This window comes from Canis lupus, chromosome 25 (assembly GCF_003254725.2).
Source record: "Canis lupus dingo isolate Sandy chromosome 25, ASM325472v2, whole genome shotgun sequence".
In the NCBI taxonomy this organism is placed as follows: Eukaryota; Metazoa; Chordata; class Mammalia; order Carnivora; family Canidae; genus Canis; species Canis lupus.
The window spans coordinates 16,183,562-16,198,053 of NC_064267.1; the positions used below are offsets into that span (position 1 = coordinate 16,183,562).

General features: G+C 38.8%; 1 long non-coding RNA gene across 2 annotated transcripts in view; it reads right to left on the bottom strand.

The window, feature by feature from the left end:
- Positions 1-7,845: 7,845 nt before the first annotated feature.
- The window catches only part of LOC112669535 (uncharacterized), a 63,732-nt gene continuing 57,085 nt past the window's right edge, over positions 7,846-14,492 (bottom strand). For both annotated transcript variants that reach the window (XR_004818325.2, XR_004818320.2), the window contains 2 exons: positions 9,131-9,235; positions 7,846-8,221 (listed from right to left, as the gene is read on the bottom strand). This is a non-coding gene — a long non-coding RNA (uncharacterized LOC112669535). The remainder of the gene's footprint in view (positions 8,222-9,130; positions 9,236-14,492) is intronic.

Here is a 14,492-nt window from a genome sequence, read left to right on the forward strand (position 1 = left end):
AGTTCTCAGCAAAGAAAAATTAGAAATAGAGACTCAGCCAACCCTACCATATTGTGGCTCCTGTAATGTACAGGATCTAACTTAAACCAACAAAGATTTTACTCTGATAATGGAAGTGCCTGTGGAACCTTGATCCACGGGTTCATTAATGCTCCCTGGTGGACATCAGCTTCAATTAGGTATTTAGCTGAAACGGGTTAGAGAGAAATTGTGCAGGTACAGAAGACCGTAGCGAGTCAGAAAAAGCTTAAAAAAAGAAAACTTACATTAAAACACCTTTATGGAAACTTATTTTAACCTCAGGCAATGAACAACATATTTACCTTTTATAAAAATATGTGAATAACTAACCCACTTGGTAGAGATTAGGTGAGTTCCTGGTAAAATCTATTCCTTTTGGTACCACTTACAGATCAAAGGTGATCCAAAATGGGCTCTATTTTATATGTATCATTATGTAAAGTAAATGTTTAAACTGTATCTCTCAAACCAACAGGCAGTAACCCAATATCCACTGCTCTTGTAAGAACAGAGATATTTTGATGCTTACAGCAGCTTTTACCCATGTTTTAAGAGACTACACTGTGTCCAATAAATGTGTGCTGTATGTAATACATTCCTTGACACATACTACATCCTATGAGGGTTAACAATGCAGCCTGTCAGGCAGCATAAAATAATTCTACATGATCTTATCCAGAGAGAAATACAAATGTATCAGGTTGCTTTTTAGAAAAATGAAAGAATAAAATCAAAGAAACATGGCGGTATGTTATCAATATTCCAAATGCCTAAGAAGAACCTTCTTGGAAAATGCATCTCAAGCTCACAGGATGAGGATTCAAGATTTGCTGGACCTCTTAACTCCCTTCAGATAAGTAACTAGTCTGTTTGAAAAAGGAAAACTGCAGAAAGAAGGGTCCACTCAGCCTCGCGCTTGCTAGTGAACTGCTGAAATTTCCCCATCTCAGCAGACTTCTTTCTATAAAGGTCAGTAATCAGACTGCTGGCTGTGAATGCAGACTGAGGAAGTGTCGACACTGAGGAACAAGCTAGAATTTGCAGACACATACTCACACCCAGATCACTTTACCAAATATAGCTTACCATCATCTCAGCCTCTACTTTTTCTACTCCTTTGCTTTTTGTTTGGCCTTTCAAGACAAAAAGCAACCAGCTATGTTCCTGGATTTTCTGGCACTCTTTTGGACTGAACACCTGTAAAGAAGCGAATAAGCATTTTATTCTTGTCTGAAAGGTTTTCGTTAGCACTCCCCTACCCTCCCCCAAAACCCGCACACGCGCGCACACACATACACACACACACACACACACACACACAGACTTGCTTTTCTTCGCCTCACCATGTAAGTAGCTATAATCAATATGCAGCGCTGTTCCATCTCCTGTTTTCCTGTTCAGGCTCCGTGTTCTGGTGCGCCACCGCTCCTAGCCACTTTCCTGTCTCTTCCATTCTCTCCGACAGCTGGGCAGACATCCAAGATCTTTGCCATTTTAGTGGCTCAAGGAGTCTACCAGATAGTGTTCAGACGAGAGGGATGACCTCACAAGGAATTTATTTTTCCTTTTGGGTCTAAGTTTTGTGAGTTGGACACAGGACTGATGTATTTTCTAACTCAAGCCAATGGAAATGGAGTGACTGAACTGGAGTTGAAGTCTCTGACAGCTTTCTGTAGCTCCAGAGAACCTGTTAGGGGGAAAAAAAGTTTAAAGTGGAATCGGTCTTCGTCTGAAAATGCGACATGAATTCTACTCTGCATACCTGCACTGAACATGCTAGCACAACAAGTAAAACTTAAAGACACCAAAGTCAATAAATTCAAAGTTATGGCTTTCACAGCAACCATAACTCATGTGTCAGTAGCATTTTCCATTCCTGCAATAGGCGTTAAGTTTACCAGTCCAATGCAAATGCACAGTGTAGCCAAGTTAGCTACTGAGTTCCCTGACTTTTCTTGACATTGAACCAGTCAGACCCATCATTATATTCCGTTTAAATGGCACTTGTCAAGTTCCTGGCCGAAAAACCTCCTCCATTCGTATTACCTTGACTGCAAAGAAGTCCGAACTTACAAGGCTAACCTCTCCCTGGGTAAACCAGGGACCCAAAGATTCTACATCCCCGTGAGAAGCTCAGAATTCCCCAACTCACATACCCACACGGCTTCAAACCCCCGAGTGTGGTTTGAGTTTTATTTCTCAGTAAACATGTGGAAAAGCTGAAGTACAAGCGGCATGTCGGGATATTTGAGGTAGTTAAATTGACTTGTTTATAGATCTTTGAAGTTTTATGGACTTTCCAGGTATCATCTCAAGCACTGAATTGAGTTTCACCAGAAACATCAAATATCAGTATTAGGAAAGTTCACAGTTTGTAGCCTGATACTTTAACTGCTTAGTAAATATTATAGTCTTTTTTTATCAGTAGCAAGTTGGTAACTGATAATATTTTCAATGAGCTCTGAAGTTTCTTTATAAAAGTGCACAATCTCAGACCTACATATTGCACTCTACCTGGCTGCAGTGAAGAGATAACACTATCTCCAGTGAATATAGCTTTTGTCTCCCCCTCCCACCCCATGAAGTAGCTGCAGAGTTATAAACTGACTTTGGAATGCCTCCCTCCTAAGCTCTGGCTATAACCCAGGCCCATTCTACAGGTGGGTTGGCTAAGACAGCAAAAGTAATGATCCCAAGGTACTAATGTATGTGAGTGATCCTGGCAGGCTTGCAGCAGGGACATATGGCACCTTTGAATGGAGCCGAAAAGGCACCCCTCCAACAAACCGAGAAGAAAAAACGTGTCCCCCGTTGGACATTACAATTTAAGATATTCCTCCCTGATGATGCTGCCTCTTGCCATGGTGCAAGCCTGCATCAGTGCAGCCAGTAAGCCTGGAGCTGATCCCAAAAGTCAGGCACTTTTGCGCAGGGCATTGCCTGAACAGCCCAATACAGTGACACCACCTGCTCTGGCCAAGCTGCATAGGTGTTACAACATAGCTCAAAGTTTGGAATCAATCATGTCCAGGTATAAACTTGTTCTACAGTACCTGGAGAATATCGCCTTATCTCTTTAAGCCTTGATCCCCTCAATATGTAAAACTGATGTCATGGTAACACCTCACAATTATACATTAATATATGAAAAGTCCTTAGCACACGTTGTGTCCAATCGTCTGCAATCCTGGAGCAATTCTGGTTTAGGGTCAGGGAGCTGAGGTTCCACCTTTCACTGTAGCCCTAACAAATGTGTGACCTTAAAAATGGGTCTTATTAGAGGGGCACCTGGATGGCTCAGTCAGTTAAGCATCTGCCTTCAGCACAGGTCAGGATCTCTTGGGGTCCTAGGATCAAGCCTTACATCGGCTCCCTGCTTCTCCCTTTCCCTCTGCCCCTCCCCACTACTCATGCTCTCACTCTCTCTCAAATAAATAAATAAATAAATAAATAAATAAATAAACAAATAAAATCTTTAAAAATTTTGTCTTATTATACTTTAATTATCTACCTCATGGGAATATTGAAATAATTATAAGTGAGAATACTTGCAAAATAATTTTTTATAACACTGTGTTATCTTCAAAAGTAATTACATATATCTGAAGTTTTAAGGCAAGGAAAACAATAAGTAGGATTGGAAAATGGGTTTACTAAATGATAATTATAATTTTTCAAGAAGGAATAGTCTAGTTCACTCAGACCAGGGTAGTGGTTTCTTAAAACAAAAATAACACTGCTCAGGCAATTCATTGCAATTAGCTGATGGGTTTTCATGTCTGGTCCACTACACTAGAGAGAAAGTTCTCACTAAAGTAGCTGATAAGTATTACTGATACCCCGGGTGTGTTTTGTGCTTTGTAAGGGTTTTCGTAGGATTCCTTCAGGCTGCTGTAAAGCATTCCCAATGAAAACAACAAGATCTCAAAGGATCTTTTTTTTTAAAAAAAAAAAAGATTTTATTTATTTATTCACGAGACACACACACACACACAGAAAGAGAGGGGCAGAGACACAGGTAGAGGGAGAAGCAGACTCCAGGCAGGGAGCCTGATGTGGGACTCCATCCCGGGTCTCCAGGATCAGGCCCTGGGCTGACGGCAGCGCTAAATCGCTGAGCCACCCGGGCTGCCCCAAAAGATCTTATATACAGTGAAGAATGTTCTAGAAACATGGCCATGATCCTTGGTTGGGATATAAATTTTACAATGGGCATCTTTATTTGAGAGTTGAAATGGTTAAGGGTCTCTAAAATTTCTGACTCACAATAAAGGAGACTAAAAGAGTCCTCAAATCTCCCTTTCAGTTATGATTTCATAGAAACTTCAAAAAAGAGATTCCTTTTGTCCGTTCCCCCTACCCTGATTCATTCCACAGGCTTGAGATGGTGCAACTTATTTTAGGCCTTTCCAATCAATAACAATTATACAAAATGCCTTCTTCTGTTTTCTCCTCCACCCTGAGATAGAAGAAGACAGATTAAAAATGGGATGAGTGAGGCTGGCCGCAGAGCCAAGTCAGGGTCACTGAAGCAACCTGAATGTCTGGTGTAATGTCAGCACGTTTACAGAGCAATATACACACCTAGCTCATATCTCGGGTGGCCCAGACGAGTGATAAAGTCTCAGTGCCACCTTCTCTGCTCTTCCCAGCCCTGGGGGGTTCAAAGGTCAGAAATCTGTAGCTGCCTTACTGATAAAGTCTGCCAGGTTATTCATTTAAAATGTCACTGAAAATAAATGGGATTCTTTTCTATATGTCACCATCAGCATTAGGTTTATACCATTAAAATATTTCAGCATTTTACTGACTGGCTTTGGAGCATGTTTTACGTCTGGAACTTAATTTTTTTTTTCTTTCAATGAACTTTTGAGTATTCACATGTGTCTGGCAGAGCATAAGTATTAGAAAAGGGAAGAATAATAAGGATAATTACTGTTAAATAGCAACGCTCTGGGGCTACAGGTACAAAGGGAAAGAGTTTTCAGTAAAAGCAGTTCTGTTCTCAGATGCTCACAGTATTGTTACAGAACTTAAAATGTATAAAAACAATGTAGTATGTTAAGTACTGTAATAAAGGTAGAAGCCAGGTTCTGTGTGAGTCCCAAAGTAGAAAGCAATCAACTCCCTAGGGGTTCAGGCAGGACTTTACATCAGAAGTGGCATGTGACTGTATTCATTTGTACAGACAGAAAAAGAATTATTGCAATATTATGATTTATTACAGAAGTACATATATTTGGTCTTTTAGATGATTAAAATGTATTTCTCACATGTATTCGGTCTTCATCCATGGTTCCTCAAGAACAGCTCCCCAAACACTTGGAGTTTCCTAAGTGCTGACAGTGACAAAAGTGTCTCTTGTTCTGAGGTGACTTTTGTCCCCCACCTAAGAATGGAGGTGGGTTGCCAGGAAAATGAACCATATGATTAGTGAGTGAGAACTTTCAGGCCCATCCCCCAACCTCCAGGAAGGGGCTGAATACATCACCAATGGTCAATGATTTAATCCATCAAGACTATGTAATAAAGCTTCCATTAAAACCCAAGAGGTCAGGCTTTGGAAAACTTCCAGGTTGGTGATCATGTGGGTGTTCCAGGAGAGTGGTGTGCCCATAGAAGGCATGGAAGCTCCACACCTTTTCCCTACACCTTGCCCTATGCAGCTCTCCCATCTGGCTGTTTCTGAGTTATATATTTTTATAAAAACAGGTGGTCTAGTAAGTAAAATGTTTCTCCAAGTCCTGTCAGCTGCTTTTGCAAATTAACCAAATTTAAGGAGAAGGTCATGGGAGCTTCTGATTTACGGACAATGGGTCACAAGTGCAGGCAACAACTAGGTTTTGCGACTGGTGTCTAGAAGTCCAAGGAAGAGGATCGTGGGAACCTCCAACGTATAGCCGATTGGTCAGAAGCACAGACTGTCAACCTAAAAAAAAGGAGGTAAACTGAGGCAAAATCAAATTACCAAAAACTGACTTTATTTGAGAATAGCAATGGAATTGCAATTTTAGAAATACATGCTGCCACATGCTGCAGGCAAATCCTTTCAGCATTTGGGGTGGGCTGTATTTATGGGCAAAGAGAGCAAAGAGGGGGAAATCCAGCCTGATCCCAAGCAGTAAGCTCATCAGCTGAAGGAGATGGAGAAATTCTTGGCAGATGTTCATTGGTCAGAAGATAAGCCTTGGTCTATAATTCTGGCATTTATGGAAAATCGGTCTCTCACTTCTTAAGTTCTATTCTTCTGAGGGTACATGCCTGACATTCTCCATTTCATATCTTCTGGTTCCCTTTTAAATTTTTTTTTAAATTTATTTATGATAGTCACAAAGAGAGAGAGAGAGAGAGAGGCAGAGACACAGGCAGAGGGAGAAGCAGGCTCCATGCACCGGGAGCCCGATGTGGGATTCGATCCCGGGTCTCCAGGATCGCGCCCTGGGCCAAAGGCAGGCACCAAACCGCTGCGCCACCCAGGGATCCCTGGTTCCCTTTTAGATTGAAATCTTTTCATAAGGTAATACCTGGGCTTGCAACTGGCATCTGAAGGAGGCATGAGGCAGTTTTATGTATGGGACCCTGTCCTCAGCCTGGGGGATCTCACACTGTCTCTAGACAGATAGCTTCAGAATTGAGTTGAATGGTAGGACACCTAGCTGGTGTCACAAAGAATTGCTTGTTGTGGGGGAAGACCTCCACATGTTTGGTGACCAGGGCATCAGAAGTGAAATGTCCTATATGAACAGCACAGGAGACTCACTAGTGAGAAACACAGTAGGGAAGAGCAGGGTTTCTCCCTACTTAGAAAAGAAAATGCCCAGGTATAATTGTTCCAGTTTTGCTCATTAGAACCTCTTACTGTTGGCTCTCCTGTGCCTCTTTGACATACCTCCAACACTGTGGGGGTTTTTTTATTTTTCTGTTTCTGATCACTTACTTTCCCACACAATAAGATATATCAGGCTCTTTGTGATTTCATGCCCCAGTTCCAGAATCAGCCATTTTTCTAAGGAGCCCCGTTTTCTTTTAAGTAAAAAATGATAGTAGAAACCAAGATTTGGGTAGTAGGTATGCTTGTTGCTATTGGGGTGGCATTTCTTTTAGGCCATCTCATCTGATGGAGCAAAGACATAGATGTATTTATGATAATACACACAGCTTCTTTGCCCCAGTCTTATGGGTTCCATTCATTTTCAGAGTCACTTAGATCAGCACCATTTCCCATTTGCTTCCCTGAGATTATTTCCTACATCTGTAATATAGTCAGATTCTCTTGTCAATTTCAGTCTTTCCTTGAATCCCCTGACCTCCTAAATGACTTTTAGGTCTGCAGACATTCAGGTTCACTCTTTGTGTTGTAAAGTTCTACAGATTTTTATAAATGCCTAATGTCATATGTCCACCATAACAGTATCATAAAGAACGGTTTCACTGTCCTAAAATATCCTGCACTTCACTTATTCCTCCCTCTGCAGTCTCCTAAGCAGTCCCTGACCTCCTTAACTGTCTACAATCTTGCCTCTTCTCAGAATGTTATAGAACTGGAATCACACAATCTTGCATGCCTACCAATTCAACCAACAAAATAAATAAATTAGTATCAGATCATAACCCAAAGAATAGAATAAATATCCCTCAGTCCATGCTCATATAAGTAAATTAAAGAATAAATTAATAAATGAAGAAGAGACAGATCTCCTTTGTAGAAGAATTCCAAATCAATCATGCATCTACTCCACTGTAAAAGGGGGAGGAGTATAACTTCCTGCTCTTACAGGGTATGCTGTGCATAATGACTTCTTTCCAATGAATATAGTACAGACGGGAAATAAAAGAGTAACTTTTATTTGATTATATATATATATATCAGTGGAGAAAACTGACAGACACTACTTCAACCAGATGATCGAGGTCAACATTAACTTTCATAAATCATGTTGACAGTATGTACTCTTGATATGATGTGATGGCAATGGCTCTTTATCCCTGTGATCTTCCTCCTAAAAACACAGAGCCCTAGTCTAAACATGAGAAAAATATCAAACAAGTTCCAGTAGATGGATATCCTATAATATGTCTAACATTACTTCTCAAAACTGTCAAGGTCCTCAAAAACAAAGAAAGTCTGAGGAATGTGACACCCAAGCAGAGCTTAAGGAGACAACATAACTAAATGCTTTGTAGTTTTCTGGATGAGATCCTGAAACAGAAAGAGGGTATCAGTTAAAATCTAAATAAACTACGGACTTCAGTTAATAAGAACATACATCATTATTATATTATTATACAAATATTGCTTCTTTAATCATAATAATTGCACCATACTAGCGTAAGATGTTAGTAATGGGATAAACTGCATATATATGGTGAGTATATGGGAACTCTGTCAATCTAAAACTGTTTAATTTTCTGTCAATCTAAAACTGTTATAAGAATAAAGCCTAAGATAAAAAGCAATATTATTAAGAGTCAAATTTTTAATAATCTTATATTTGTAGAAAAATATTTATATAGAAAAATATGAAATGTGTAGGAGTAAATCAAACAATGTGCAAGACTTGCTCACTGAAAACTATACAACATTGATAAGAGAAATTAAAGAACTAAATAAAGAAAAAAAATACCATTTTCAAAGTTCATAAGACCCAATTATTAAAACTCAATCTCCCATAAATTAACCCATAGGGGAAAGGCTTTTCCAATCAAAATTTCAGCAGGATTTTGTAGAAATTGGCAAGCTGATTCAAAAACTTATGTGAAAATGTAAATAACTTATAGTAGTCAAATTGATTTTGAAAAAGAATACTGTTGGAACACTTATAGTACATGATAAGAAGATTTATTTTATATCTACTTATTATCAAGACAACATGGTCTTGCCACATGGGTGGGCAGATATGTAAATGACAATATACACAGAGTCCAGAAGTAGACTCCCATATTTATGACCAATTAATTTTCAAAAAAGTTCTCAAAGGAAGGAAATATATTCAATAAGGAAGGAAATTCAATAAGGAAGGAAAAATATTTTCAACAAATTCTGTTAGAAAGTGGACAGCCATATGTAAAAAACAAAACAAAACAAAACAAAACCCAACTTACCACTTACCTCATAACATATACAAATGAATCCTAGACCATGTGGAAGGCTAAAACAGCAAACCTTCTAGAACATATCAGAGAAAAATCATAGTATCTTTGGGTTTAAGATTTCCTAAATAGGACAAAAAAAATCACAACAATAAAATAAAAATCCATAAATTAGAAAATTAGACTTCCTCCAAATTGTACACTTTTATTCTTCCAAAGACATTGTGAAGAATATGAAGAACAAAATCACAGACTGGGTGATATGTTTGCAAACATATATCTGACAAAGGACTTGTATAAAGAATAATTCTAAAACTCTTATACTTAATAAGACAAACAACTCAACAAAAAAAATGACAAAAAATATTTGGCCACCTATCCAAAAAGATATATGAATAGCAAAAAAAAAAAAATATGAAAAGATGCTCAATATTATCTGGGACCAAGGGAATGCTAATTTAAACCAAGAGATGCCATTGTACAGCAATTAGAACTGATGAAATTAAAGATTATCCATACCAAGTGTCAGTGAAGATGTACAGCAACTGGAACTCACATACACTGCTGGTGAGAAAGTGAAATGGTCCAACCCACTCTGACTTTGAAAGTCAATTCAGTAGTCTCTTAATTAGTGAAGTGTGCGCCTACCATATGACTCAGCAATTCAACTCCTTGGTATTTATCCAAGAGAAAGGAAAACATATGTCCACACAAAGACTTATATATAGATATTTATAGCAACTCTATAATAATCAAAATGATCAGTTGTTTGGAATACTACCCAACAACAAAAAAGAATTAAAACCATTGACACTTTCAACAATACAAGTAACCTTTACAATAATTATACTGTGGGATCCCTGGGTGGTTCAATGGTTGAGCGTCTGCCTTTGGCTCAAGGCATGATCCTGGAGTCCTAGGATCAAGTCCCACATGGGCTCCCTGCATGGAGCCTGCTTCTCCCCTCTGCCTGTGACTCTGCCTTTCTCTCTGTCTCTCATGAATAAATAAATAAAATCTTTAAGAACATAATCATAATTATGCTGAGTCAAAGAAACCAAACAGCAATAACAAAAGAATATTTGTGGGTACCTGAGTGGCTCGGTCGATTGAGTGACCGACTCCTGATTTTGGCTCAGATCATGATCTCAGGGTTGTGAGATCAAGCTCCTAGTGAGTGGTGCACTCAGTGGAAAGCCTCCTTGAGAATTCTCTCTCTCCCACTCCCTCTTCTCCTCACCCAACTCTCTCTGTTTCTCTAAAATAAATATTTTTTTTAAAAAGAATACACATTGTATGATTCCATTTATGCAAAATTCTAGAACATATAAACTAACCTGTAGTGCCAGAAGCAGGCCAAGGGTTGTTTAGGAATGGGGTGGGCAGAGTGGAGTAGGAAAGAGTAAGGGATTGCAAAAAGGCATCCAGAAACTTTTGAGGATAATATGTTCATTATCTTGATTGTGGTGATCGTTACAAGGTCAAAAGTCATCCAATTTCACATTTTAATATTTGCATTTTATAGTATATCAGTTATATCTCAATAAAGTTAAAAACTGAGTGATCAATCCATCCAACATATTCATTCGAGTGTAGTTTCATCTGCCTGCCTCCACTTCACTTCAGCAGCTGCATCAATGGCTATACCTTAAAGCTGGCCATTACCCAGAACCCATCCTGTTCTGAAATTTCAAACTTAATACCTTGCTTTACTCACACAACCTGTCATTCCAATTCATTCACTTCCTTATTCTCAAGATTTCTAATCTTCAACCAGTTCAAAGCCTATATTCCTTGACCCAGGCATTTTGCAATTTTTCTTCACCACACTTAAAACTCCGCCCCCCCCCACAACCTCATGTGGGGACACAGATACTCTATGAAAATGCCCATCATAGACCCTTGTGTATCTGGTGACACTACTATCATCTTTGAGGTTTAATTTACTTTTCTTTGAAAATTAGAATCCACAGTCTATTGCTTCCATCACTTGTATTACTTCCATATTTCTTGAGTCTTATTTTACTCTAGAATCTCTTAGCCTTGGTCTTTCCTTCGAGCTTACTTTGTAAATCCCTAATATTTGATCTGTCAAACTCTCCCATTCTACTCTTCTATCTATAAGGCATGCTGAATGCTGAGGAAGAAAACTTACACAATTGGGAATATTGTCACAACTGATCCTCCCCTAAACCTACAGCTGCTCTTCCACATTTCAGTTACATCAACTCCGTTTATAATTATGCAAGCCAAAAACTCTCAAGATTTATCTTTGTGTATCTCTCCTTTACTACACTCTACCTACAGTACATCAGGAAATTCTGTTGGATTTTCTCTTAAATTTATCCATAGTCCAACCACTTCTCGCTATTTCTAATACCACTAATTCGTTCCCAGCTACTATCTCCAATCACCTTCATGACAGCCACGGTCTCCTTTCTGGTCTCCCTGCTTCTTCATTCACCCTGCTTCTATCTATTCACAACACATCAACAGAGTTATTTTTTAATGCCTAAGAATGTTCATATGTCACTTCTCTGCTCAAAACCTACAATGCTCCAATTTTATTCAGAGTAAAAGCCAAAGCTCCTGCATGATCTGCCTCCCCCGTAGCATCTTCTTTGACCTCTCCTCCTACTCCTCCCCATCTCCACCTTGCTAAGAAACACTTGCCATACTATCCTCCTTGTTTCTCGAGTATGTCAACTGCAGTCATGCCTTGGGGATTGAAATGTTCTCTCCACTAGCTACATGGCTAACCCCTTCCCCACTCCAAGTCTTTGCTCAAATGTTATCATCTCAAGTGGGTTCTTCCCCTACCTGTATTCACAACATACCTCTCCAGCCCCTCGCCCTGTTATATGCTTTCCTTTTTTTCTACTCATCATCTACTATAAGCTATAGTTTTTCTGTTTTATTTCTTGCCAGTCTCTCATCATTAAATACGAACGTAAGCATCTTGACTACTTTGTTTATCAATGTATCTTATATGACTCAAACAAATCTGGGCACATAGAAATTATTTGGTTAATATTTGCTGAGTGAATAAATGAAATATTAGTATTCTCTATATACATTAGTTTGTAAAACAATGGTCTGCAGAGTTAAAATGTTGAGTTAAAGCTCTTCTCTATCAAGATAATTGTCAAAGCATTTAAAAAAATATGTGTCTCAGTTTCTCCATCTCTAAAATAAAGATAATTATTGTATCTGCCATAGAGGTGATAATAAAAAAACTGAATATATTTACAACAATTAAAGTTATAACTAGAATACAGTAAACATCCAACAAAATTAGGCATTTCCCAATTCCATCCCTCCCAAAAGCTACTTACAGTGCTATATCTAACTTTAAGCCTACCTCCTCTGTATTCTCAATGGATGAACTCACCCCTGATTAACAGAAACAAATATAGTGTATCAAGCAAGGACTCTTTCCTTCCACTGTTAAAATGAATTTATATGTGCACTGGTCTTTCCTCGTTTTCTCTTGTTCTAAGTGGAGAAATTAACCCTTCTTTCCAGAACCTGTGCCATCCATCACTCATGCTCTGCAACCCATCCTTTCCCATTGCTTCAAGGGTAGTGCTCTATTACTCATCCATTCTCTGTCTTCTATCTTTCTGTTTCTATTGGCTTTCTTCTCAACACACACACACACACACACACACACACACACACACACACGTACACAGTGTTCTACATTTGCTCCAAAAATAAATAGAACCCTGCTTTCTTCAGACTCAAATCCCTTTCTAAACTCCATTATCTCCTCTTTTCCTTTTTTCATGATAAATCTTCTTAACTCAGTAGAATATATTGGAGATCTACCCTTTCTCACTTCCTTCCTTCAACTCACCGTTCTTTTCAACTGAATTGTATTAAGACATTCCTTTCACAACTCCCATGAAATTGCTCTCCCCAAGTTCATTAATGACCTCCACATTTCCCAATCAAGAGTTTAGTTTCCTCTTGCCTAACTTGATGTGTTTGTGTCTGTGACCATATGAATCACTCCCTCATCCACCCTACTGATGCTAACGTTTCCTGATTCTCTCTTCTGAGCTCCATGACTTGTCCATCTAACTACATCACTGATTTGTCATCTTCCTTCCTAAATGTCCTTTTTTCTGCTTGGTCTTTGCCTTTGGCTCTTTTCACTTGACATCTGATTCTTCACCTGAACACACTGAACAACTTACCATCCCCTGGAATTTGGCTCCTTACGTCTGGAAGAAAATCCCAGACTTCCATTAGCATCAATTCTTAAATTAATCTAATCAAAAAAATCATTAGGTCTCAAACTGGATCCAATATCAAAATGTTTTCCTCTTTCAAGCTTCCATCATCTTATTGAATGATGCTACCATCCATCCACTTGCCCACAGCAGAAGTTTGGCAGGCATCCCAGATCTTTTTTTTCTAATTTAGACTTCACATTGAGCTACCAAGTCCTACAGATTCTACCTCCTTAATATCGACTCATCTCCATGCCATTCTCTCTATCCCCAAAGCCATTACCTTAATCCAGGCCCTCATCACTTCTTGCCTGGATTACCACAACTGCCTCCTAACTAGTCTCCTTGCCTCAAGCCTGGCACGGTTCCAATCCCTACTTCACACAGTTGCCAATGTGTTCTCTCTGAAATACAAATCCAATCATGTCATTTTCCTGTTGAAATTCTTTCAATTCCTCCATAGCTTTCAGGATAAAGTTGAGATTCTTTAGCTTAACACACAAGACACTTCATAATATGATGCCTGCACACATTCTACCTTCATCTCTCTTCATTAATCCCCACAAATTCCTTGCTCTTGGTACACACTGCTTAAGATTCAACAAATGTCACATGCTATTTCACTCTCCATGCCTTCACAAATGGGGGAATGGAAAACCACTCCCCTCTCCCACCCTGCTTGTCAGCTTTGAGGGATGATCTCAACCCCTCTACCACTATGAAGTCATCCCTGATCCACTAAGGAATTGTTAGCTGTCCCTATACTTTTTTTTTTTAACATCTCTTTCCTAACCACTAATATTTACTGATCTCAGCTACATACCATGCATTGCTTATGTACCTTTCAAACATTATCACATTTAATTCTTGCAATGGCCCTTCAAGATGGTAACATTATTATCCCCTTTTTACAATGAATAAATTGAGATTGAGATCCTGAGAAGTTCTATAACTCACCTAAGTTCATACAGTTTTAAAAGTGAAAAAAAAAAAAAAAACATTTAAAAAGTGACAAAACCCAGCCTTTCCCTCTCCAAAGCCCATACCTCTAAAAATGATCCTAAAGCTGCTTTATCATTGAGTATGTTATTGGTTGGCTTGGCTATTGATTTCTAGCACAGGATCTGGCATGTGGCAGCTTGT